This window comes from Pezoporus flaviventris, unplaced genomic scaffold (assembly GCF_033815535.1).
Source record: "Pezoporus flaviventris isolate CSIRO_AGI_PZ_B2104156 unplaced genomic scaffold, CSIRO_AGI_Pfla_v1 ptg000002l, whole genome shotgun sequence".
Taxonomy (NCBI): domain Eukaryota; kingdom Metazoa; phylum Chordata; class Aves; order Psittaciformes; family Psittacidae; genus Pezoporus; species Pezoporus flaviventris.
Genome location: NW_026892550.1, coordinates 13,991,495 through 14,017,704, shown reverse-complemented (window position 1 = coordinate 14,017,704; position 26,210 = coordinate 13,991,495). Strand labels below are relative to the sequence as shown.

At 36.8% G+C, this 26,210-nt stretch overlaps 1 long non-coding RNA gene across 3 annotated transcripts in view; it reads right to left on the bottom strand.

Moving 5' to 3' along the window:
• LOC133275148 (uncharacterized) overlaps nucleotides 1-26,210 on the bottom strand; it is a 50,999-nt gene that overhangs the window by 19,311 nt on the left and 5,478 nt on the right. For 2 of the 3 annotated variants that reach the window (XR_009745415.1, XR_009745414.1), the window contains exons 2-3: nucleotides 12,621-12,686; nucleotides 1,835-1,916 (exon numbers count right to left, since the gene is read on the bottom strand). This is a non-coding gene — a long non-coding RNA (uncharacterized LOC133275148). The remainder of the gene's footprint in view (nucleotides 1-1,834; nucleotides 1,917-12,620; nucleotides 12,687-26,210) is intronic. The other variant, XR_009745413.1, reaches the window with a different exon arrangement.

Genomic DNA, 26,210 nt, shown 5'->3' with positions numbered 1-26,210 from the left:
TTAATCACTTTTCAAAAAGCTGTAGGCTGCTGCTAGGCCACCCTTAGCCTCCTATTAACCCAGATAAACAAGAACAGCTCTCTTAGTGTCTCTTCACAGGTTCTGTGCTTTAGGTTTTTGGCCATTTAGTAGCATGCTGCTGGATGCTCTTCAGTTCCTTAACATCATTCTTGAACTTGGGGGCCCAGACGTAAATGTAGTAATTCATATCAGTGGGAACTTATCCATTGTATCTTATTCCCAATAAGAAAACAACTGGCTTATACGCTACTTGGTGTCTATCATAACCTTCAGGCGCTTCTCAGCAGGGCACATAGCAGCCAGGCTGTTCACTATTCCTTTATTTCAAATTTTAAAGTATTAACATGACTTTGCACAGGTTTATTTTTTGATTTTTTTTTTTTTTTCCAGTCACACATTCCAGCACAGAAGTATTTAAAATAGAAATCTCAAAAAAGAGTACTGGAAAGCAAGTACATAAATAAATGAATACTTCTGTGGCATTCATTGTTGACAAAACTGTATTGCCTACACTGCTATTAAGGGAGGTAATGGCTGTAAATGGCACAGTAAATTGCATTTTAAGGAATTCTTCATTCTTCAGTGTGGTGAGTTTTAAGTGAGATTCCATATTTCATAGTTGAATATTTTTAGTGCCTCTTGAGCCATAGTTTAAAATCATATGCTGTGCTTTTGAGTCATTCGGATAGATTTCCATTGCTAGTTTGGAACCACCCCAATCCAAGAGCCCTGTGATGATGTCTAGAAAAGTAGGGGAGCTCGGAAGCTTGCACTGTGCCTTTTAAATGACTGAAGAATTTTGTAAGAAGCACGAGCAGAATCTGATATGAAAACTGGAGGCAGGATACAATGTCTCTGCTAGCATACATCCTTTGAGGTTGACCTAATCTCCCAGGCATGTTGAGATAAGTAAGACATAATGGCCTCTAATATGCAACATGTATGTTTTACACGTTTCAGCAGTGGACCTCCATGAACACATTTGCCATCTGTCACCTTTGAACATTCTTTGTCCAAAGACCCACAATGTATGTGGTATGAGTTTTGGGACTACTGATTATATGAAGATTTGATATGTACCTCACAAGGTCAAAAGGCCTTTTTTTTTCAGAAATGTGCATATCATTTGCATTTTTCAGAGGAGATAAAACCATAAGAACAGACATTTACAGGAAAGAGGATTTTGTCATATGACACATAACCCCATCGTACAGAGGAGTTTTGGGAAAATTGTAGGGTTTCCTTAGCATTTCAAGGTCAATATGTTCTGTAGCAGAATGTTTTCTTTTTGGTTTTAACTTCTAAGACTCCCTGATATCAGTTTGTACGCTTCCATTTCTTTGCATTAAAGATGGTTTCTTTCTGTTTTCTCCTGAATTTCAAGGGTATCATTCTAAAGTCTTCTTCTTATGTTACTGCAGGCTACTTCAGCACAGTATTTAGCAGATTGTCCCCTTCAAATTATTACTGGTATTTCAGGAAATGCTTTCTTGAATTGTCAACCTAAAGTTTTGAAAGAAAAATTTGATATTAGATACTATAATCTTTATTAACACCAGCTTTATTATTTTGGTGTACTTGCTGATTCTCTGCAAGTTACAGCATGTTATCAACTTAGAATCAGGAGAGATTTCACAATCTGCCATTGAAATAGCTTCACTTGAGAGCCAATGTGTTATAATTTATTATTCAGCTATCTCTGATGTAGAGTTACTTGGAACATTCATTCTGGCATTCTTCTTAGCCTATGGATTCTGAAATTACTAAAAAAAATTTAGAGGCATCCAGAACCAAAAAACAGTGTCATGGTCACATTCAAACCACAGGGTCTGAATCTCCACAGTTCCTCCATTTTTAAGTTGGTGACACTTCATTTGAATCAGTGGTGTGATATCCTGGAGAATCAGGATGCAAAGGGTTAGCACAGAACCTAGCTTTAATTAATCTTCTTAGTGTTCTGGAGGTGGAAGCAAACAGCTCATTAACAGAATTTGCAGATGCTAATAAATTGAGAGAAGTTATGTACCCAAGGGAAGACTGCAAAATAATAAAAGGGCATCCAACAGGGGTTTAAAATGTGGACAAAAAATAACAATTTATCTCAGGAGAGCTTATATTAATACAGCACAGAAATAGTTAAAAGCACAAATAAGAATACAAATTAATTCCATAAATTAGAGAATGAGACATTGTATCAGCAGAAGAGTATTTTTTTCTCTAAGGTATTTGGAAAGAAAACCAGGAAACAGAAGAGTTTGTCACCAGTGATAGGCAAAATAGGTAGGCAAAGTGGATAATTAGAGGCATGATACAATGCTTCTGCTTTAAGGGTTTTCAGTGAGCTGATGAAGTCTCCAATTCACTATACATGCTCAGTTAGCTCCAGCACTGGATTTTCCACAACTTCGGTTGTCTAAATGTTCTCATTCTTTAATCAGTCTTGCTGTATGGTGGCTGGGTTTAACCCTGATGAAAATGTGTATGACAATATGAAAATTGGAATTTGAAAATGTACAGCCTGTGTATGCTTGTTGTCCTTTATTTATTTTTATGTATTGGTAAAGTTAAGAATTCTGACAACATAAGAAAATAAAGAAACGAGCAAGTATTATACCGTTTTGGCCTATCAGGAAATCCTCACAAAGCTATTTCAGTTTTTTAACAAGTTTATTTACAGAAATACATAATAATGTTTTAAACTACATGTTTGGATAAAATAATTCCTTGTATTTTCTGTCTTTGGACCTCAGTAGCTGAAGACATTTATGTATATATATTAAAAAAAAAAAAAGTAAAAACAATGATTTTAAGAAAATTATATTTGTTTACACACAATTTTTATTCCTACATTAGGTTCTATGTTTCTTCACTGTGGGGAATATTAGACACACTGAGAAATAAAAATTGTACTGCTTGCTTTGGCTAGCTGTAAAGACACAGTCATGAGCTCATCAGGACATAATGCCATTCAGATGTGAGCCTGAGGTTTGCTAAACATTGCCAATGACTTTTAAAGCTAATCCGTATTTCTTTTATATTTAGAAAGTTAAAAACATAATTAAAAACTTCAGTTTGTTTAGCATATTGTTCAAACATAATACAGGTCACTATATACCTGATATGTTTTGCAGCAGCGTCTTCCCTTCAGTACTTTCTTACCCATGGCACTTTTCTTCTTGTTATCCTTTCTCCTTGTTTATTTGTTCAATGTTCATATCAAACCCAAAAATGTTCCTTTCTATTCCCAATACAACCATTCTTCTTTCTCTTCTGTCCGCCTTTCTGTTAGAATGATGGTTTCTGCAGTAGCCTTTCTTCTGCTTTTCCCTTCCTTCTCTAATTGCATTGAGGACTATTTGGAATAATTCCCTCTGTCTCTAAAGACTCTTAAAGATCAGATTAGTTGATCACCTCATCATTTTTGCAGTCCCTTAGTTGGAGGTGGCCTAGGGCTTATTTTGAGCTTGATTCAATATGATGTTCTCTTGTTATTGCCACTCAAGCATATGTATCACAGCTGTGAAGCTGCAGAACATGGAAGTTTTTGGCAGCTTGCTTTGCATTTGAGGATGATGAGATAAAAAAGCTATATGAGATAAAAAGGAGATGTAGCATCCTGAGACACGAATGATCACATATGGGAAAGAAGTAAAGAAAATAAAGATTGTGTAGGCTTTAACTTCAAGTGCAGATTTTTGTGTATCTGATTGCTTAATGATACACATCTGTGAAATCAGCATTGTATGCCCTCTGAAAAAGGGCAGTTCAATTTGTTGATGTTATTGTGGTATGACAGAGCACGATTTGATCAGCATTTGTACAGTGCAATTGAACTCAAGAAAAATGAGGAATACTGAAAATATGTAGGTTTTGTAGACAGACAGAGGAGGATGAGCAATGGAATGGAATTTCAGCTAATGTGTGTGGTATGTCCGGAATCTTTATCTGAGATATAGTATTAAAATTGAATTTCTCAGAAGAAATATAAGACTGTCAGAGAAACACCACTGGCAGCATGAGAAAAACTAGTCATTACCTTCATTCCGTTATTTATCTGCTTTACAAGCATAAATCAGTCATTATGCTTTATCACAAAATAGCTAATATGACACTTTCCCCTATTCAATTCCACAGGTATCCAGTGAGACAATCTTCTTGGCTGTCAAATAATGTACCTTAGAATTGCTTAGGGTCAGGATCCCCTTCTTTCACCAAATGGAGTCCTCTCATTCATCACTCTAGGTCAGGTCATCCAAGTAGTGCTGGTGGGCATCCTTGGCTGGCTTCCCTGCATGGCAGCTGCAGAGTTCTGGCCATGATTAATCATGTTGCATTTACAGTGCTATATTAATTGTTTTTATTCACAGCTGAAAAAAACTTCAAAACTGTTAGGTATCTAACAGGACACAAATTGCCAATTTTGTTTCTTTGTATCAGAAATAAAAATTTATCAAGCAGTAACACTGCATCATCACAGCTGATGTGATACTCTAATCAGAGATTTGTATTTGTAGTTTAATATTGGCTCTAAGAATGTTACAGCACCTATTTTTTGTTATGATTATGACTCAGGATCCTGAAGATTATAAAGTATCTTTCACCAAATAACTAATATTGTTTTAGAGATTCCAAAATAAATTAATAACTAGGACATATCAAGATTTATGTTTAAGCTAAGCTTTCATATTTTCTCTAAAATAGGTTTTTATATTTTAAACTCTTTGAACAGGAGCCTACAGGATTTATTTCCTTCCAGTAGGTGCTCCTTAAAGCTTAACTCTCTCTGTCTCTAGCTGTCCTGTGGACAGAGTGCTTAGTACCATTCTATTGTATCAAATCCTACTTTGCTCATTTTTCCAAAATCCATACCAAAGCTTTAGTTTGTGATTTCACATCAGAGAGTAGTAAGCCTAATAGCTGTTGCCTACCATAAAAAAGACAACACTTTCTTCATTTCCCACCCTCAGCCACAGAGTCCTCCCATCTTCCTCACTGCTGTTCATCTGATACATGGTGGGTGAGTTGATAGTCAGAAATTATTCACTAATATCTTAATTAGTTCACTGAGGAAAGAAGGGTGCCTTCATTTAAAGAGAGCGTATATGGTAGGAAGGAGCTGCAAAGGGGAGGACAGAAATCTGTTCTGACAGGAGAAACCTTGAAACTCATCTTTAGCATCTATTTAATCCAGCAAGCATTGCATGGGAATCCCAGAGCATTCTGAATCACATTCTTATTGATTTTTACAGTGCCTTCATTGTTATTACTCATGATACTCATTGCTGAACGGCACACATAAGTGTGAAAAACAATATACAATATTATACTGCTTATTCTGCTTTAAGTTCACCATGATCTTGGCAAATTATCACTAAATATGGTTCTTCTCTCATTTCCACCTGTAAAATCATAAATATCTCTGCTGAAGACAACCAAATTATGGTGCTGTGGAAGTGGACTGAAGAAAGTTTGAAGGTGATGGTTCTTGGTTGGATATTACCCCTTGTATCTGGCTGAGGATTGAGTGACACAATGATTAAGAGCTGCTGAGATTCTTTTTGTGTGTGTGTTTTGAAGCTTCCAGACAAAACAAGTCACTTGTAGCCCAGGAAAACTATTCTCTGTTAAAAATCTCTAATAAAAAAACCCAAAATAACAAAAAACAAAACAAAACAAGAATACAACAGCAAAAAAAAAAAAAAAACACAGAGAAAAAAGAAAAATTGGTGTGTATGTTGGCCTTCATATCCTATGTGAAAGTTTATCTGTTCCTGAGAAACAAACTTCATCCTGAAGCTAAAGTCTCCACTAGATTTAGTGCATTGGTTCATTATATTAGTGCTTTTGGCTGTGTGCCTTGCCTTTCTGCTCATGTTGCTTATACTAGAGCAGATGCATACCCATCCCTCCTCAGCCTTTCTTCATAGGATTGTTTTTTACCATAAATTCACTGCCTTTCACTACTTGAATTAATATGTTGAGCTGTGAACTTCAGTGAATCAGATAACAAAGCATGTTTCCTTCTACTCCTGCTATGGGCCAGTAAATCCTGGTAGAGCACATAAGAAATGAGTATGATGTTTTGTCATATAGCCATTAAATCCATTGGCAAAAATCTGTCAGAGTTCTAAGAAACTCTCAGCATACAACCATACTCTCAGTGTAGTTTGGAAGAAACTGGGAATTCTGAGGCCAAATCTTCATTTTATAAAAGAAGGTATTTCAGATATTTTCTGCCATCTCATTCTTCTCAAATTTCACTAAAAAAAAAAAAATCATATAAAAAGACAGTGTATTTGAAGAAATCAGCCTATTATCCATTTATCTACATAAGGTCATGAACTTTAACATTTAGGTCAGCGAAAAGCACAAAAAATTTGTTTGCTCAAAAGGCATGCTGACTGGCACACTGCAAAGGATTTATTTTTTATTCAGTTCCATCTAATTGTATGTGATTTTATCTATTTCAATGCATCATATAAAAACAAGCAGAAGGAAAGTTTTATAGTATGGCATTCATCATCTAATGCAGTATCTTTTGTCATGCACATTTCACATTCTTTTTGCTGTATGACTAATACATGTGAAGAATTGGAATGTTTTAACACGTCCCTTTAGAAACTGGGATAAAAATAAAAGCTATGCAGTCAAATAAAAGCAAGAAATAGAACACACCGAATTTTCCAGTACATTTGCTTTGCTCTGAACTATCAGTGCCATTTGGTTTAAAGGCAAAATAATACAGAAGAAGAAATAAGAATGATCTAAGAGTAGGAGTGATCTACTGGAATTGAAGTTCTTAATATTTTTGGCGTCTCTACTGCTGACAAGGGAAATAGAATAGAGATGAAAGACAGGGTGTATGGCTGAAACAACAGCACTTTGATCTTAGTCTATTCTTTTAGATAGCTCTGCATCCTTCAAAGACTGGCATACGTTAAATCAGCTCTTATGTTTCTCAATCTGAGTGTAGGGAGAACTGCTGCCACAGAGGAGAACAAGGTTAAAAAGGTGCAGTGGTGAATTTCAAAACTTACCTACAGAGCAGCCTTTAATCCAAGCATGGTCATAACCAAATATCTGGCCCCATACATCGTTATTGTTCTGAATGAGCAATATCTTCAGTGGTTACGGAGCTGCAAGTGCATGTTGAACTCTTCCCAGCCCCCTTGATTAATTGATTAATTTCAAGATTAATCAAAGAATTATCAGAAAAAGTTTCTAGCAACTAAATTAATCTTTTTTTCTTTTTTTTTTTTTTCCTGGATAAGAGTTTGTGGGATTTATAAAGAAAGTAGAACTTTTTTTCAAATGAGTTTCTTCTGGCAGTTATAGACAACAGACACTGGAATGGGGTTCATCCCACCCAAAACCCAGAAACTTCATTAAAATCTTTGTCATTCTCTGTTCATAGCATCTTGCAGTGAGTGGCAGCAAATCCCAGTGGCGGAAATATGTAAAAGGGGGGTAGCAGTTAATAATGAAGACACTGCAAGATAAATTTCCATGCATATATTTTTTTTAATTTCTAATGCTTGAAGACATAACAGGCTGTTACAGAATTTTCTCCTGAGCTAAAAAAATGTGAGAGTTGCCTTGATCCTTGAGTTTAACTGTCTAAATTTTTAAGTGGATGTGCCAGCTACTCCACTTTACCTAGGTCACGTGAGGTATGTGGGTGACTAAAAGCAAAACAGTTCTGTAAGTCTGTAGCCAAGTTTATTTCAGCTTAGAGAAGCTGAGCTACATTCTCCAGCTGAACTCACTCCTGAACTGTTGTACTGAAGCTAAGTTTTAGCATGGTGAAGCACATTTCCCTTCTGCTTTTTCATATTTGACTATATTCAAAGTGTTGCAAAAGTGGGGCACAGACACAGTTATTCCACCACTCTGCCTGCTGGCGGATCCATCCTTGCGAAACTCCCAGACTGACCCACATCCCTCCCTGCCTCCTGTACTCAGAAGGAAGGCAGAAAGCCTGTATCTGCAAAAAATTGGTAAAGAACTAGTGCGGATTTCCCTCTTTGGGGTGTTCTTGATACTTTCCTATGTATTTCCATTCTTATTTTCTTTCTTGTCAAAGAGATGGCCTGCATAAAATGTGAAGACATAATACTTCCTGTTAGGAAGGGCTGAAATTCAATTCAAAAGTCTGTTCTGGTTTTGCTTTTTTGTGTGTATTTTAGGAGAGCTAAGTTACAATCATGAAAGGAAACTAATACACAAATGCCTGTCTTGCCAGCTCACATACAATCGTTTGATTCCACTGATAGTTCAATGTCAAATTGCTCTCAATACTGCTGAAAAATCCCAGCTGTACAACTTCAGGTATTCTGTATACTGATATTATTTTAGATTGTCTTAGCTACAGAAGATTGATTTCAAAATAAGATACTCTTTAACATATCGTCCCCTCTCCCTGTTTGCTTACATATTAGTTGGGTCAGCAATTTTGAAATAGCTACAGCCTTGTTCATTAACATGTTTGTTGTCATTTTGGCCACATTAAACTTGGCATCAAATTACTCATCAGCATACGGAAAAGCTTGCTGTGGTGGTAGGAGAATAATCGAATTGTCAACAAAGATCAGTAAATCAATGTTAACATTTCCTGTTTGAATTCTCTAGTTCTTCAAATCCTGTTCATAAAACGAAGAAAAATATGCAAGGTAAAATGTGCTAGACGTCTGATTAGAATTTAAGCATATGAAAAGTGCTCTTCATTTAACAGGCTTAGAAAATTAGTTGAAAAAAGAATCCTTAAGTGTCTACACGTGTTCCTGTACCTAGTAACTAATGTGTTACCAGAGAGTCAGTCATTTTCTAGAAAACTCTTCTCTCTCACTGGCATGATTTTTGTATGCTTTTTCTTGCCTCTCTTTGCCTTTCCTTGGTTTTGCCTTTCTTGATTTTCTTTCTTATTTTAATCTTTTTTGAATACTTAGAGTTATTAGTAATATAACTTTCCAGTGTTTGTGCTTTAGTGTGATGTCTCTTGATGAGATTTTCTTTTTCCATTGCCATGTATATTTGCAGTAGTAGTGAAAATAGAGGCAGTCATTATTTTTGTGAAAATATTGAGGTTAGCAGATGTTATTTATAAAAAAAAAACTGATATTTCTCATGTACCAAAAATTTTATTGGCTGGCAAATGTGTTTCCCTTAATATGCCCACTTATCCTCCAGTCTTTAAGTGCTGTATGCACTGGTCTTAAAATAATACGCCTAAGTCAAGACCAAAGATTAGCTGTGCAGCCAAGTCGAAGACATAGCTGTAATACAAAGTAACTGATTCTTCACAAGACAAACGGCTCAGACACCAATACTGAAGATATTAGTATCCATCCCTCTTTTCCATGACTTCCTTTGACCTCTGTTGAAAAATAGCCTCATTTCAAAGTGTGCATTCCCTTACCATGATGTTGTACCTGGAACTGGAAGGGACAATAAGTATGAGCAAGACAGTTATTCATGATGCTCTTGAAAATAAGCGTTTCTTTCAAGTTACATAGATGTAATTACACAGATGTCTATCTACCCTTTAGGCAAAGGGTTACTGGTGGGATCTTTTGTTTTTTTTGCAACAGCTGCTGTTGTTAACTACTTACATGAGAGACAAAGATAATACAAGTACTTCACTTTTTGAGTACCCAAGAATAGTCTGTGAATTGCTGTAGGATGCCTGCAGGAGCTCAACCTCTGTTTGAGAACTGCTACCTGGGAAGGATAGTCTGGCTGGTTCTTGCTACTGAAGAGGCAGAAGGGAGTTAAGAAGTAACATTAGTATTTGCAACTAATCTTAATATGTAAGGACTGCTGAACTCATAATGCTGTATGGACAAAGTCTCTGTAGATATCTTCCCAGCATATCACATTGATACTTTTGCCTTCTGGAAAAGTGTAATAGGAAAGGTAGGGTGGATGGGCAGGCTGACAGGAGGTCTTTCTCAGTTAACAAGATGGTTAATGCTCAACTTGATCAATAAGATGATCAATTTTATTCAGGTAGGTATCTGTTTTGCCAGACAGTATTCAGTGTGTAATACTTATTACAAAATGTGGGGGAGAGGAGGAGAGAGTGATTTGAGAGACTACTTGGTGATCAACAAATTTCTACGTGCTAGAGACTCATGAAAAACTTTGAATTACATAAAAGTGGAGTACTAGATATGGTAGACCCCATATAAACCAAACCTAGTCTCTAGATTTTGACATGTTCAGCTCTTTTGGATGTGTACTAACAATACCAAGCCAATGAGCAAGGTAATATTTTGTGTAAATTTAGCAGGAATTGAGCTCAGTTTTTAATCTGAAAAGGATGCGATGAGTATTGCGAAAGGTGCTTGTTTGTTTTTTTTTACACTCTCCAGTGCTCACAAGGAATACACCATCTTAGATCCATATGATGCGATCACAGATCCATGGATCATTATGAAATGTTTTCTTTCAGATTAATGGCCTTTTTTTTTTTGGTTGATGAAGCAACTGTTTTCAGTATGATAAATGTGTGTGTAAACTAAGCACAAGAAGATAAATAGATAATTTTCTTGTTTTCTAATTTGGGAATGAATGATAATTTTACGTTTGCAGAAATTAGGCAGATGATATGTAACGATGAAACCAGTTGTTGTTCCCCGTTTGAGCAATTTAATAAATGTGAAAGTATTGTTCTTAACATACACACCTTTGAGTCAACAGCTGAAGTACGCTATATCTTATTAAATACATTTAGTCAAAATAAATCTGAATCTTTGTCTGAATATTGTTCAAATTCTGACACATGAAAGAAGAAGAGTCTGTGATTTTCGAAGGGGTTGAGACAGTTCACTCTGACCAACCACAAGGTTCAGCCTGATATTTCAAGAAGTTTCAAATTTCCTATAGTCAAGTAAAAGGAAAAAAAGAGGATTTTTGTTCAAACAACACTTATTTCAGTAGACATAAGTGAATGGACATGATGAATGTTACATCATGTATACATTTATAAATACACACTTTACACAGTGTACAGATGCCTGCTATTTTCCCTTATTCTGAAAAATGAATAGTTTTCAATCTATATATAGAAAGACTTCCAATGAGTAATGTGGGTAATGGCAACACACCAGCTTAAAACCAGCAAGTTTTGAAATATGTTTGTTTTACTTACTGTCAAATGGAATGTGGTAATGTTATGAACTGTAAGTGCTGTCTCCTAAGATGCCTGGGGTGAAATCTTGAACCTACTGAGACCAACAGGAATTTTGTCCTTAAATTCAGTGGCTTAAGCTTATGCGTTTATATGTCAGAACAGTGATTGGAAGCATAAAATCTCAGTCCCACCTGGGAGCCATCTCCTATAGTATAAACTTAAGAAATGAGTCAACTAAATACAGAAAAAAATCTTTACTGCAAGACATGTAAGCTGCAAAACCCAGCAATCTAAACACTAATGATTTTGCTTAGATTTTTGCAGTTCCTGTGTCATGTTCAAGTATGTCAAGTGTTCAAGTAATTTATTACTAAATAGATCCAGTGAGAATATTAGCCTCTTATGGTTATCATTCTGGTAGATGTTGATTGTCTGCACTGATACTATGCTAATATTTTCTTTCCACCATTCAAAATGTATTATAATAATATGAACCAAAGACCCAACTTTTCACAATACTCCTAAGAATCAATAGGCAGGTCCCTGAAGGTATAGCCTTGATTTGCATATGGATTGAAGGTTATGACTAGTAGTTATGATGCGCAGATTGACTCCACAACTTGTTAAAGTTGTAAAGTAGGTATGCTTTTTATTCAGCGCTGAGACGCACGGGGATAATTCCTTAAAGTCATGCGTGCCTCAGCGTTGTTTCCCTCTACATTTATTCTCTAAAGTTATATATATTCATAAGGTTGCATAATACGCCTATACATATTCATGTCCTATCTCCGCCTCATATTAGAAGTTAGAAGGTCCTTTGCGCCTGTGCAGTGCCCCCTCTGGTCATGGGCAGGGGTCTCAAGATGAAGTAACTGAGTCTTCCTCCTGTGGGTAGGGGTCTTCAGGATGAAGTAAATGAGTCTTCCTCTTCTTGAACTTTTCACCTTTTAGTCTTCATATATGGCCTTAGGGTTTGGTCGGTGTCCCAGCCATAAACCATCTGCATCTACCCCTTCAGGTGTCTGCTTTTCCTTATCAATAGCTGCTTATCAGTAGAATCAGGCCTCTGCTTTTCCTTGTCAATAGAACCAGGTGTCTGCTTTTCCTTATCAATGGTTAGTGCCTTTGTTCTGCTTAGTAGGCATGATAGGTACAGACAATACTTTTGTTTAAGCAAGGGAATTTCTCTAACCCCCTTGTACAACCCCCCTGTACAACCCCCCTGTACATTGGTTAACCCTGTAGCAGTTACATTATGTGAACACTTCAAGTAGCACCATCTCCTGAACTCTGTGGAAATAAATATTTTGTTGGCATGTATTAATTTAAAAATTGAACACCTAGTTATATTTTGCTGTGTTTTAAGATTAGTCCTTGTGTTCCATGAATGGAAAACAGTGTTTAAAAACTGAAAAGAAAAAAAAACCAGCTCCATGTGAAACACATTTTTCTGAAGCGATAGTCATACCATAAGTAATGGATTTATGTCCAACACCTTGCACTATGAAGCAATTCTTGACAGAGATAAATCAGCCTGAGAAAAGCGAAAAAAAACATGAATCAAAAGAAGGAGTGGGGGAAGAGAAGGTATTAAAACCAGACAAGCACAAAAATAACTAAGTTAACTGAATAAACATTATGAAAACAAAAGATAGTCAAGGGAATAGTAAGGAAGTAGCATAAATACTTCAAAGGAAGTCTTATTTTCATGAAAAACAATACTATGATTAGTCTCAGTTTTCTAGCCTAAAGGTATTTTTCTAAAATTCTTTTGCACATTATTCATATTCTTAGTATAGAGCCATGTTGGCTCCGTGATTATTGGTAGTAGTGTAGCAACAGAAAGAGCTGTTTTGCTTTCTGCTTTGCATTCATTATTCAAGTGGGCTCGAATGGTAAAGTGGCAATGGAATTTGGCACTCAAGTGTCTACCTTTGGTCTCACAGCTAGAATTTGATTCCCAGCATTCACAGTATCTTTTGAAAATGATGAGTCAGACAGATGCTGGCAGACTTCCAGATCTTGGTTACATGTGTGAAAGGACACAGCTTTTCTTTTAAAGAAGGGAAAGAAAGAACGAAAAAAAATCCCAGATGAGCAGTCATAGTTTTGTGCCCAGAGAGAAGAAAGATGAACTAAATTTGCATTAGAAACCCCTGTACCTAATTAGGAAGCAGAAGAATGTACAGGAGGCACAAGAAGGTATCTCTTGCATTTCCAATTCTCAACAGCAGGAGAGGAAACAAAGTTTAAAATGATAACTTTTGTTTTAAAGAAAAGCTTTGTACTGCTGAAAACAATCCTTAAAAATAGTGAACAATAAATAGTAAATCTATATCTTAAAATAAATAAGCTAACTTTTCATCTTTCATCAACTACAAATTGACCTAAGTTTATTGACTTTAGAAACAATTTTCCTCATTTAAACCCACATGAGCTAGAGATATGATGTGAATCTTGTCACTGGGAGAAAGAAGTGAAGAGCTTCAGGCAATGGTGCAAATTGAAAGATACGTGTACCACCAGTAGAACCACTTTACCGCGTAAAGAAAGAATTGAGGTGTGGAACCTGGGTCCAATCTGGATTCTAAAACTCCCCCAAATTCAGGAATGGTCGGATATGATATTTTTCATTGAAACCAAACCCACTAATTTCCAATGAACTAGAGAAAGGGGCAAAAGGTTCAGACTCATTTTATGCCACGCACAAGGGTGACCTCTTCTGGCCGAGGACAAAGCTTTTAAACATTCTCCCCTGAGTTTTCAACCCCTTTTTTTAATCGTAAGTCAAATTGTTCCCTTCTGAAAAGAAGTGCCTGAAACTCCATTTACTAACACTGTGACTTTATTAATCAAAAATTCTAAGTGTGTATGGTATTTAATATGTCTATTGTATCAACCTGGCATATGCAAAGACTTCTTGGTATTTCTGGTACATTCTAAGTTACTCCAGAAATAGAATATCTGACCCTATGATTGCCACTGTTAAGGGTGAAAAAGTTCAGAGTAAAAAAATTAAAGTAAAAATTAGAGTTGAATTGTCAATTGTATTTACAGATGCAACTGCTATAGTTTCATATACAAATATAAATTCCCTACTGTATGGGGGTTTTGTAATCAGGCTCAGCAACACCACAGCTCATCCCTAAGTCTTGTATACAATTTACTCATATTTTAAGCTATTCCAAAATTGCAATATAACTTTATAAGCTGGGAAAATATTTCATGTAAAACATTAAAACAATAAGATTTATTATTTTTATAGTAATAAGTTACTCTGATTTTCTCAACAGAAGTGTTCTGATTGCCTCTGGAAAGCAGAAAAAATGATAAAGCTGTAAATGATCAGTTTCAAATAATTTTGAAAACTGACTATCTTCTTTTGCTCTTCAGATGAAAATACAGATGTAAAGTTTTAGCTATGGTTGGTCATTACCATAAACAAAAGATAAAATCTATGAAAGGTTGTTTAAATATTTTCAGTGCAATGGCTGAGGCTTCTTAAATATTGTTGCTGTTACAACAGATGAAGTTCCATCTGTAGTTGGTAGTAAGTTAAGTTAAATTCAATATCGTGTTAAAGTCATTGATGGAGTTTAAATCTGTCAGCACTAAAAGAGGTCCCTTTTCCAAGACAAGGTTAGAAATTTCATCCTTGGGGTGATGAAACCTGGGAATACCATTGCTGCAAGATCCTTTTATAACTGATATTTTATGACATCAGTTCTCAAACTCAGAATTCCCAAGACACAGAAGCAACACATGGCTAAATTAATTCTTCATTTTCAATTGCTTTTTGACATATTCTTTGCAAAATACACCTGTCCTTATGTCTGAAGAGCCAACCCAGAGCTTCCTGGATAAACATCCTGATTATTTTTAGAAAGTTATTTAATACCTCATTAGTTTAAGCTTAAAATTCAGCTTAATAGGATAATAAATCCTTTGGAAATATCTATGCTGCAGTGTTAGCTGAAGGCCTGAAATTGTACTTGAGATAACTCCATCTTCACCTTGGCTGAAAGCTAATGTTGGACAACACCAAGCAATGAACATACCTGAATTTCCAACAGGTACAAACAGAACAGGTTTGAGGTTAAAGCCCATCCAGGAAAAGGCTCAAGCTTAACAAACTTAGATTATTCAGAACTCCAGCCAGGCTTGGACACAGACAACAGTGTTGTCTAACTGTAATTTTATTGGTTTAATTCATCTAGGATTTCTCTTTATGGTTGAAAATGAGCTTTAAATATATAGGGAAGAATTGGTAACTGGGAACTGAAGTAATTTTCTTTATTGAGGAAACATCTGGAAAACTTAGATACTTTCATATACAATGTTGGCAACATCAAAGCAGCAATCCAATAATATTCAGATATAATTGGGAAGTCATTGAAAATCTTTCCATTATAACTTCTAAACTTCCCCAGCTGCTAAGAAAAACACTGCCACACCACTCTGGCAGCCACACGCAAACCTATTTGAAGGCTGTGCCTCATACAGTTCAAGTGGCTGGGAATTTTAACTGCTACTGCAGGAAATGGGCAACTTCCAGGATACCTCTATTCAGGAGAAGAGCCTTTGTTCAGCACTGGGCTTTTTGATCGAAAATATAGAGCATGGTGGGATTGAAGAAAATCAGTTCAGTTGCCGAAATGAACTCTTCAAATCCGAAGCTTGTTGCCTGGTCTTCCTGTTTCTCTAGGGGGAAAAGAGGTAGGAAGCATCGCTATTGTAAACACCTTTTGGTTTAATTTTCTCACGTGAATTAATTCATCACATCTAACACTTAGAATTTACTAATGGGCAAGAAGAGTGTATACCTGTGGGTCTGAAAAGGAGATACTAGACTTGAAATACTGCTTTCTTTTTGATACTCAACTGCAAAAATTCCAGGAACAGTCTGAGAAATGCCTCTCCACACTGAAGGGCTAAATTTTTGGTATGTGCTACCAAAAGTATTTATTAGTGCTATGGTACAGTCTGTTGCCTGATTTTGATGTGTAGGTGTAGATTTATTTCTTATGAGTGCTTCTATTTAAAATGAAATTTCAGTTGTTATTCTCTCAGAAAAAGAAAATAATGCATAAATTATACAAAGGAAATATGATATGAAATCTGAGACATCACAGAACTCACTAACCTTCTGGTAGTCTTACTGTACTGTAGATTTTATTATCTTGCATCTGAATTTCTGTTACATTTTGTAATGAAAGAAAAAATTCACATTTAATAAAATATTTTCATTTTAAAGTACACATAAATGCACAAATGAAATGGGACATCATGCAATAACATTTTTAAAGCCCAGTGTTTGTATTACAGCATGGGTAACTCTACAGTGACAACTTATCAGTTTAGAACTTTCACTGGGAATTTTACAAGAAAGTTGTTTTACAAGTATAAGGGTCAGGGAATTCATGTTTCACTTTTCACCAATACAGAGGAAAAAGGATGTTGGGGGTTGGATAGAAAGATATCAGTAAATTGTTTCTTTTCAAAATCTTTTTTCTGCAATTTTTGTGTTAATTGCTCCCACCTTCTGCTACTTTAATGCAAAATGGCTTTGTTAATCACTCTACAAGAAGCAACCATTACACTTTTCTTTGAAACCATCAATATTGCCCTTCAGTCTATTTAGGTGAGATATTAATCCTTCTCTTTTCAAGAAACTGCCTTTTGAGCAATGTAATCTAGATTTTCCCTCCCTCTCTTCCTCCCTTACTCCATCCCTCCCTTCCTATCTATCTTAAAGCCTGTTGCTGCTTATACCTTCTAGGGTAGATTTGCTAGAAACTAAAGACAGCTGCAATAACTGAAACTCTAAAAGTATCTAGGACAGTTTTTACCTCCTAGTCAGTGGAAGAAACAAGGCACTTGATCTACATATTTTCATTTTCCTTACCTCTACAATAAACCACAAATGTTATCTTAATTTTTCCTATCTTCTTTGATTATTCCATTTTTAAGTTGGTAATGATCAGTACATGCATGCCTACAGCACAATTTAGTCTCATGCGTAAGTTTTGAAATGATCCTATGTTTATGGTGGAGCATACAGAAAATACCAAAATAGAGAATATCAAAACTGAAGCACTTCATAAGAAGAAGAAATGACAGTTCTCAGGATTTCAATTATTTAAGAAGATATTTACACACATCAGCCAACGACTGAACATATGAAATCTTAATACTGTATATGGCTTTCATATATCAGATGAATGTGGTATACTGAACACTTCTGTTCAAAGCATCACTGATACCACTTGTCCATAATAAGCAAATCTGCTATCCTTTATTTCCCTTATTTTCCATACTTACAACTTTTTCACTGAGTAGCATAACCACAATGGTTCTATGCAATAAGTACAATGTCCGGCTGGAGACCAGTAACAAGTGGCATCCCTCAGGGATCGGTGTTGGGACCAGTCTTGTTTAACATCTTTGTCGCTGACATGGACAGTGGGATTGAGTGCACCCTCAGCAAGTTTGCCAGTGACACCAAGCTGTGTGGTTCAGTTGACACACTGGAGGGAAAGAATGCCATCCAGAGGGGCCTTGACACGCTTGTGAGGTGGGCTGATGCCAACTTTATGAAGTTTAACCATGCCAAGTGCAAGGTCCTACACCTGGGTCAGAGCAATCCCAGGCACAGCTACAGGTTGGGCAGAGAAGCGATTCAGAGCAGCCCTGAGGAGAACGACTTGGGGGTGTTGGTTGATGAGAAAATGAACATGAGCCGGCGCTGTGCGCTTGCAGCCCAGAAAGCCAACCGTATCCTGGGCTGCATCAAAAGGAGCGTGACCAGCAGGTCAAAGGAGGTGATCCTGCCCCTCTATTCTGCTCTCGTGAGACCTCACTTGGAGTATTGTGTGCAGTTCTGGTGTCCTCAGCATAAAAAGGACATGGAACTGTTGGAACAAGTCCAGAGAAGGGCCATGAGGATGATCAGGGGACTGGAGCACCTCCCATATGAAGACAGGCTGAGAAAGTTGGGGCTGTTCAGCCTGGAGAAGAGAAGGCTGCGTGGAGACCTCGTAGCAGCCTTCCAGTATCTGAAGGGGGCCTATAAGAATGCTGGGGATGGACTCTTCATTAGGGACTGTAGTGATAGGACAAAGGGGTAACGGGTTAAAAGTTAAACAGAGGAAGTTTAGATTGGATATAAGGAGGAAATTCTTTCCTGTTAGGGTGGTGAGGCACTGGAGTAGGTTGCCCAGGGAGGTTGTGAATGCTCCATCCCTGGTGGTGTTCAAGACCAGGTCAGACGAGACCTTGGGTGATATGATTTAGCGTAAGGTGTCCCTGCCTACAGCAGGGGGGTTGGAACTATATGATCTTAAGGTCCTTTCCAACCCTAATTATTCTATGATTCTATGATACTATTCTCTGATTCTACATCCAGGCTTCTGTCAGAGGTGTCAAAACAAACTCATGAAAAGCTTTGCCTATCTAGTGTCTTCCCAAAATGCAGAGCAAGGTATCCCCAGAATTACTTAAGAGACCTCCAGAGTGTTAGATCCCTGAGGATCTGAATGCAACAGCAGTGGTACCACTTGGCTGAAGAACATCCTTTGAGCCTTCCCTGTTTTGAAACAAATCATTACAATAGAAAAATAGCTCAGAGATCTAGTTCATTTAAATAATCTTCTAATCTGACCTGCAAACCTGTCTCATTACCTCAGCCATTTAGCTATGTATTTCCCTGTATGAATGGAAGTCATTCTTCATTCATAGATGCATGAGCATTTGTTCCCATCCTAGAAATCTTGTGCTGGCTAAAATCTTCTTTGACAAAACAGCTGACCAGCTCTAACTTTAGAGCTAGATCTGTCCTCAAAGCTAGGACATACTAACTCCTCTTCAGATCATAGTTTTTGTGGTGGGTCTGTTGAAAGAATTTTGCTTTCCATAAAGTAAATCAAGTTTCTGAAAGCCAGTAATTATCCACGATATCTCCTTAACCGTAAATGAGAGATAAAGTATTATACAGTGCCATATCCAAGATTCCATAACTGCAATTTTTTAAAACATTCCCAGCACATACCATTGAACAGTTTTACTAATCTGTCAGGAGAGTATCTCACCAGACAATCCTTTAACTGTGGTGAGGGTTTCTGTTTCAGATAAAATGGGACTGCTGATCTTTTGATTAACCTCTACCATAACCTCAATATATCAGATAGGTCAATTGATACTACACAGCTAAAAGTGGCTACTTATAGTGGCTTCCAGAAGACTCTGGAAAGCTCTGCCTGAACCTTTCAAATAAGTTATATTTTAGAATGAAGAGGACTGTGGGTTTAGGTCATCACTTGACATTCTGGGCAACAGATTTCAGGTCAGAAGCCAGGTCAGCAGCCACTCCTCAGATCTGCACTCCCACAGATGGTTAGATCCCACATGTCATAAATCAGGTAAAAGATCAAATTCTAATACATCCAGGAAACCAAGAGGTATGTTTAAAAGTCTTATATCATTCTGTCCAGGATTTCCCTTACCAAAAGAAAGGCTTAACATCTAACTTCAGACCTGGATGCTCCATCATCAATTTAACACATCCAGCTTTGTCGATCTGTTCATACAGCAAGGTTAGCCTAGCCACAGTCATTGACTTTTCAAGCTATGTGGTGGATACATAGTCATCCACTTTTCAAGATTATCCTCTAATGTCCTTTTAGAAGTAAGTCTTCCAGTGTTATACTGTTCCTTTGATTCTTACAGAGTACTTTCATTTTGCTTGTCTTCCTGCCTATTGTTAACAAGGCCAGTCACAGGCAATTCACTGGTACGGCGATAGAGGAAACATTTTGAATGCCATACTTCAGACATGGCAGTTTGGTAAATGTAAAGGACCAATGATAATTGGTAACTACTTCACAAAGTTCAGATTAGTGCTACTCTAACATAGGAAGGAAACCCCTTCTATCCTACTGCCATCCCCAGTCCTTTTCTTAATCAGTACTAAACTGATTCAACCTCCACCCTCCAAGAGGAAGAAAAAAAGCTTAAAACCTTCCCTAGCCACAAACATATATGTACATTTCTATAACTACTGGAGGCTGGAAACCCAGCACCTGTGCATGATTTCTTTACAAAATGGGACCAGCTGCCTTTTTAAGGGTCCCAGAACTCTAATGCTCTGTTATATGGGAGTGGGGGAGGAACAAATTTCTTACATTTTTCTTAAGCAAGCACTAGAGTGGAAGATAAATTAGTGCTTATGGACTCATGAACAGGAGGTTAAGATGAAGGCAGAAATAGAGTTAGGGCAAAGTTGGGAGGACTGTCATGGTTTAACCCAGCCAGCAACTAAGTACTTAGCAGCCACTCCTTCTCTCCCCCTGCCACAGGACGGGGAGGAGAATCAGGAAAAGGTAAAACCCATGGGTTGAGATAAGAACAGTTTAATAATTAAAATAAAATATCATCATCATCACCTTAAGAGGGAGGAGAAAGAGGGGAAAGGAGGCAGAAATAAAACCTAAGACAGGCAAGTGATGCACAATACAGTTGCTCACCAGCTGCTGACCAGTGCTCAGCCCTACTCTGAGCAGTGATCAGTCCCTTCCAGCCAACTTCCCCCCAATTTATATACTGGGCATAATGTGCTGTTGTATGGAATACCCCTTTGGCTGGTTTGGGTCAGCTGTCCTGGCTGTACTTCCCCCTCCAGCTTCTTGTATACTGCTGACAGAGCACGAGAGACTGAAAAGCTCTTGACTAGTGTAAGCACTACTAAGCAGCAACTAAAACACTGGTGTGTGATCAACATTGTTCTCAAATTAAAGCCAAAATGCAAAACTGTACCAGCTACTAGGAAGAAAATTAACTCTATTCCAGCTGAAACCAAGACAGGGTTCTGCTGTAAATCAAGAAAGAACAATAAAAAGAACAATAAGGCTGAAGGAAAACGAGTATCCTGGAGAAGATGTAAAATATAGGCTAGGAAGGAAAATGAGACTAACTGGGCATGAATAAGGCAGGAAGCAAGAGGTACAGTAGAAAAAGGGAGACTAGAATTAATATAAATGTGAGCAAAGTATATATAAAGGTAGGAAGTCACTTCTGCACATAAACTAGAAAAATAAAACCCCAACTGTTGAATTAATATGTTATTTTTACTTATTTTATACAGAAAACTGGAAGAATTTGCTCGTAAAGAGGAACCAACTTGAGGAATTATTTCGAAAGTGGGGTTTGGACACAGTAGACCAGAACAGCTGCTAGGAAGCCATTACAGTCCATTGTGCAAATTTTTCTTAGTTCAGTGCTTATTGGCTTAATAGAGTGCTCACCAGGAATCTTTATGGTCCCCCCTATTAATCTTTCTGTCAGCTTTGCACAAATTCCACACTTAAAAAAATATCCCCAGCCCCTCTACACTTAAAGCATGACAAGAATGCAGAGGGAGTTAGACCCACTCTTCCAAAAAAAGAAGGGGGCTGCACAGTGAAGATACTGCGCATTGCAAAGGTAACAGGGGAACCACATTACTGTGCCTGGCTACCTCTCATTCCCTTTCCCTATATCTAAACACCTAATTTACTTTGACTCCTCATTGCTTCTCACAGAACCAGAGTTTTCATTTCTTTCAAGGTAAAGCAGATGTGCCCCTCATCACATCCCAAAAAACAAGGGGGACAGAGTTCTACTCTTCACTCATCCTTACCTGCCACTTCCACTCAAAATGATCATTTAAGTAGAACTCCTAGCCCAAGGACTGACAGAAATCTTCTTGATATTTGTTTACACAAAAGGCATCTTTAAAAGGATTATTGTGGGGTGGATATAATTTTTTCCTCTGTGGTCAAAACAAAGTGTAGTAGCTTGTTTTTAAACCCACACCAGTGCACTCACATAGCTTTTGGAATGGTACTGCATATGCACTATCCATCCACAAGGCAGTAACTAGAGATGACTCAAATAATAGAAGAAAGGTTGCATTGAACCTGTGTGGGATTTTTTCTAGTATATGCGTCCGGTATATGCAAAATAGATCCTGAAACATCATTAATTTTATGTTCTCCCTTCAGTCCTGAGCATGATAAATTGTCAGATCATTTTTCTTACAAATTAAGTAAGCTTTGATTTATCTTTGAACTAGGCTTCAGGCTGGGGTAAATTTTTCCTAATTGAATTGTAGTCACTAAAAAAACTGCAGAGATGTGTTGACATAACCTAAACCACTGTGGTTCTGATGGTTTGTTTAGCATAGCTCTTTGCTTTGGAATGGCAAGTTTAGAGAAAAATCTGTACAAATTGCACTCCTCAAAGCACATAAAGATCTGTGACCTCATGCAGCAGTTATTGCGAAGTATTTAAACTTTTATCTGGAGGTGGTTGGTCCTTTTCTATCACATGTATCTAAGACTGCAATCTAGCTCATCCTGCTGTGCAGCCAGAACTGCAGAGCTTTGTCTTGGATCCCACCCTGAAGCTCATCCTTTTTTGAGATTACTCTGTGAAAAGTGGTTACAAGTACATTCATTTCTCCAAATCTTCCCTTTGAAAAGGCTTTTACTTACGAGAACCTTTCATGGTACATCTGAGTTGTGGATCTGAAAGATGAGGCTGAATTTTCCATGTGTAGCAAATAGAATGAATACAGCAACAGACTACAGAATGCTATGTAAATTATTCACAGGATTTAGGATGTTTGGTTATGTCTTGCATTAATCAGTATGGTTTTAATTACACAAACGAAACACATTTTTTTACTAAAGGATCAAGTATCCAAATTTGAAGATAACAGACTTTTCACATGTTTTATACCTTCTGTCATGACAGATCAAGATATCATTCACTGCATAATGTATATTACTCTTTTAACAGTAATGTTAGTTTTCTTCAGGGCAATGTCATAACAAATAAATATATAACAAAAATGTGATGTCTTTATATCCTTAACATCTGAGGTGTGAGATCGCCTACATTAGCAACTGCCCTTGAGCTAAACAAGATAGCCTGAAAATTCAAATCTGTAGAAGACTTTACTGTTGTCCTTGTGGTTAAGAATTTATAGATAGACTGGTGCCAACTTTTACTATGTATGTAGCTTTGGGTTTTTGGATTTTGTTCAACTTCTAAAAGCCTGTTTTGACAGCACAGATTTGTCTCTGGGTAAAACAGCTTAAAGACAGGCAGAATGCAGCTTCCCATGTATTTGAAAAGAACCTATGAATTTGAAAGGCTCTCTGAAAGAATGATTTAAAAAAAATTAAGGGACAGACATGGAGTTACTTGGAGTAAATCAGCACAGCTCATTCAAATTCAAAGAAGCCACACTGATTTATACCAGATGAGGATCTGCCCATAATAAAATCAGTTTAAAATTTAAATATTTATATAACTGAGGCATTACAGAAAGTTTAAAAGTAAAAGACTTTTCTTAATTTTTCCAGTCAAAGTCCCATGACTTTTTGTGGTTACTGGTATGTTTCCACCATGCTGTATTTTTAACAAAGTTACTGGTTCTTAATTTGCTGCAGGCCATCATGTATCTGTATCTGTGTGTAATACTGAGCTGAACAAATTAAGCAGAATAAAAATAAAGCTATTTCTTTTTTCTAAAAGAGCTTTAAAATTAACAAAAGATAATTGCCCTTGATTTACAAATACAAGGTGATAACTAGCAAGGCAAGGTTTGTTAACATCTAACATCTGAACAGTGAATAGAACTTCAAAAAAATCTAAGGAAATTTCAGCACACTTATGTACAACTGAAGGCTCTTCATAAATCTAATGTTGTCATTCTTTGAGTTCTCCCTTTGGATGGTGCTTGGGCCCAAGTTTTGCAGATTGTTTTTCCCAGATATGTTCTTGTATTTATTGGCAGCTCCCCTGAAGTCAATGACTTATTCTGTGTAGGAGACCATGTGTGTAAACTGAAGGTATTTTAATAAAAAACTGCAGATTAAAGGTGTTTGGTTGAGGGCTTTTAAGTACAGTTTCATATTCTGGTCCATGTATACCTCAAGGAACATGTGATTCAGTACTTTTAATGTTTTGCATAGTTCTTTGTGCTGATCCATAGTCCAGATGTTCCAGCAGAAGTTATCAGGAAGCCAATACGCTGCTTGGGACCATTTTTTTTAAATACAAAGCAATGAGTCAAGTCATCCGCTTGGAATAATAAAAAGAATTCCCCCTCCTCCATGAGAACAGCTCAGCTTAGTTCACTCATCTAGCAGAAAAAGAATTTTAAACCTGAGTTTTCACAGTGCCATCTCATTTTGGAAGTACTTGGCATTTACAGCCTGTTAAGATGGTTTTCCATGTTGTCCAAGTATTATTAAAAGTGTCTGGAGTTTCTTTACACAGATAAGTATATTAGGACTGAGTTTCAGCTAAGAAAGTTAAAAGGTGGTTAAGCATTGCTGGAATGTCAGCCATTTAGTCTGTGCTTTTGCTATGCAGGAAGCATACATAAGTTCTCCATTGCAAACCCATTTCCAGGGCTCACTTCTTCATACAAATATGTCTGCACATAAACTGTACATCTGGAGCTGTTGATCTTTGATTTTTATATGAGCTGAATAAGTTGCTTAAATGAGCATGCACTTTTCAATGGTCTTTTAGGTCAATATGTAGGCTACCCACCTTAGTCATAATATAACTGAGCCCTTCTACATTTTAGTTGAAATTTCCTTTTGTAATTCAGACTATGATTGTTGCTATTCTGACTTTCCAGATGTTTTACTTGGCACAGGTTCATTGCAAAACTTTTTTCAGTACAAATATTGCTAATTTGAACCATCCAGATCCACTAATTATAGGCATTTCTGGAATCAGAATGATTTCCCCACACTAGCATCAGTGTATTATATGCTTGTTTAGGCAGGAAAATATTTAGGTGAAAAATTAAGAGTTGATTCATAAATATAAAACTTAAAATACCTGTATAACTCCCCTTCACCTCTCCCCAAAAAATAAAATGCTTGGGACGTCTTTAAATAGTAGTTTCAGATATTTTTTTCAGAGTAAGATTCATTGGGAAATAATGTATGTCCATATGTTCATACTTTTATTGTGTGTAAGGTGCTTTGAATACTCTTAAATGAGGTAGTGTTCAAAATAGCTGCTACATACAGAATGAAAAAGTTTGAAAGTATTGTGTACAGCAACATTCTGGGTGAAAGGTATCTTTTGATTATATCAAAAGGTAATGGCCTGAAGTTTATTTAACATTTCAAGTATACTAGGAAGATGTCTCTTTTAGGTACATGTACTTATATCTGAATATACACTACACCCCTCATAATTTTTAATATATTTATTCTCCCTAACAATCCTGCCAGGAAGTAATATTATTTATTAGTCTATTAAATTATTTTCTATTAATAAAGAATAAAAACCAATGTGCTAATGAAATTCATATATGAAACAAATCTGTGAGAAACTAATTTTAGATTAGAGTCACAATAATGTATGATTTTTAATTATTCCTTTTGTTTTATTCACATACATAGAAAAGCATATTCATTAATACATGTATTCAAAAGTATGACTTATCTGATTATAGTATTATTCAGAACCACTATTCTGTAAGGCTAACCATTCTGCTGTTTGAGGAGCATATCATATTGCAGAAGTAAGGAGGAATGGTAGCTTCTAAGCTAACTTTATTGGTATTAGGAGCCCCTAAGTGTGGCATCTGCAAATGAGACATGATAATATATTACAAAAGCACAACATGCCTCAACTAAGCAACACTGTAGCAGCTAGTAACACAACAGACTCCCACATGCAGTCAGACCATACACAATTAGGCAAACAACAGAAATTATGAATGAAATGGGGTCTTGGGATTTGTCCTGAAAGATACTGCAGCTGAACATCATTGACATAAAACATTTGGGAAAGAATTTCAATGATGCTCACCCTGAGAGGAAAAGGCCTCATCAACCTCTTTGGGTTATATCCCAGGGTACTCAACCACTCCAATTCATCCGACTCCAGTTGTCATGATCAGAGAATGGGCAACAGGTGTTCCTCCGTGGAAGGGAGGGTCAGGGATACCAGGAAAAGGGGAGCAAGGAGATTTGATGAAGCACAT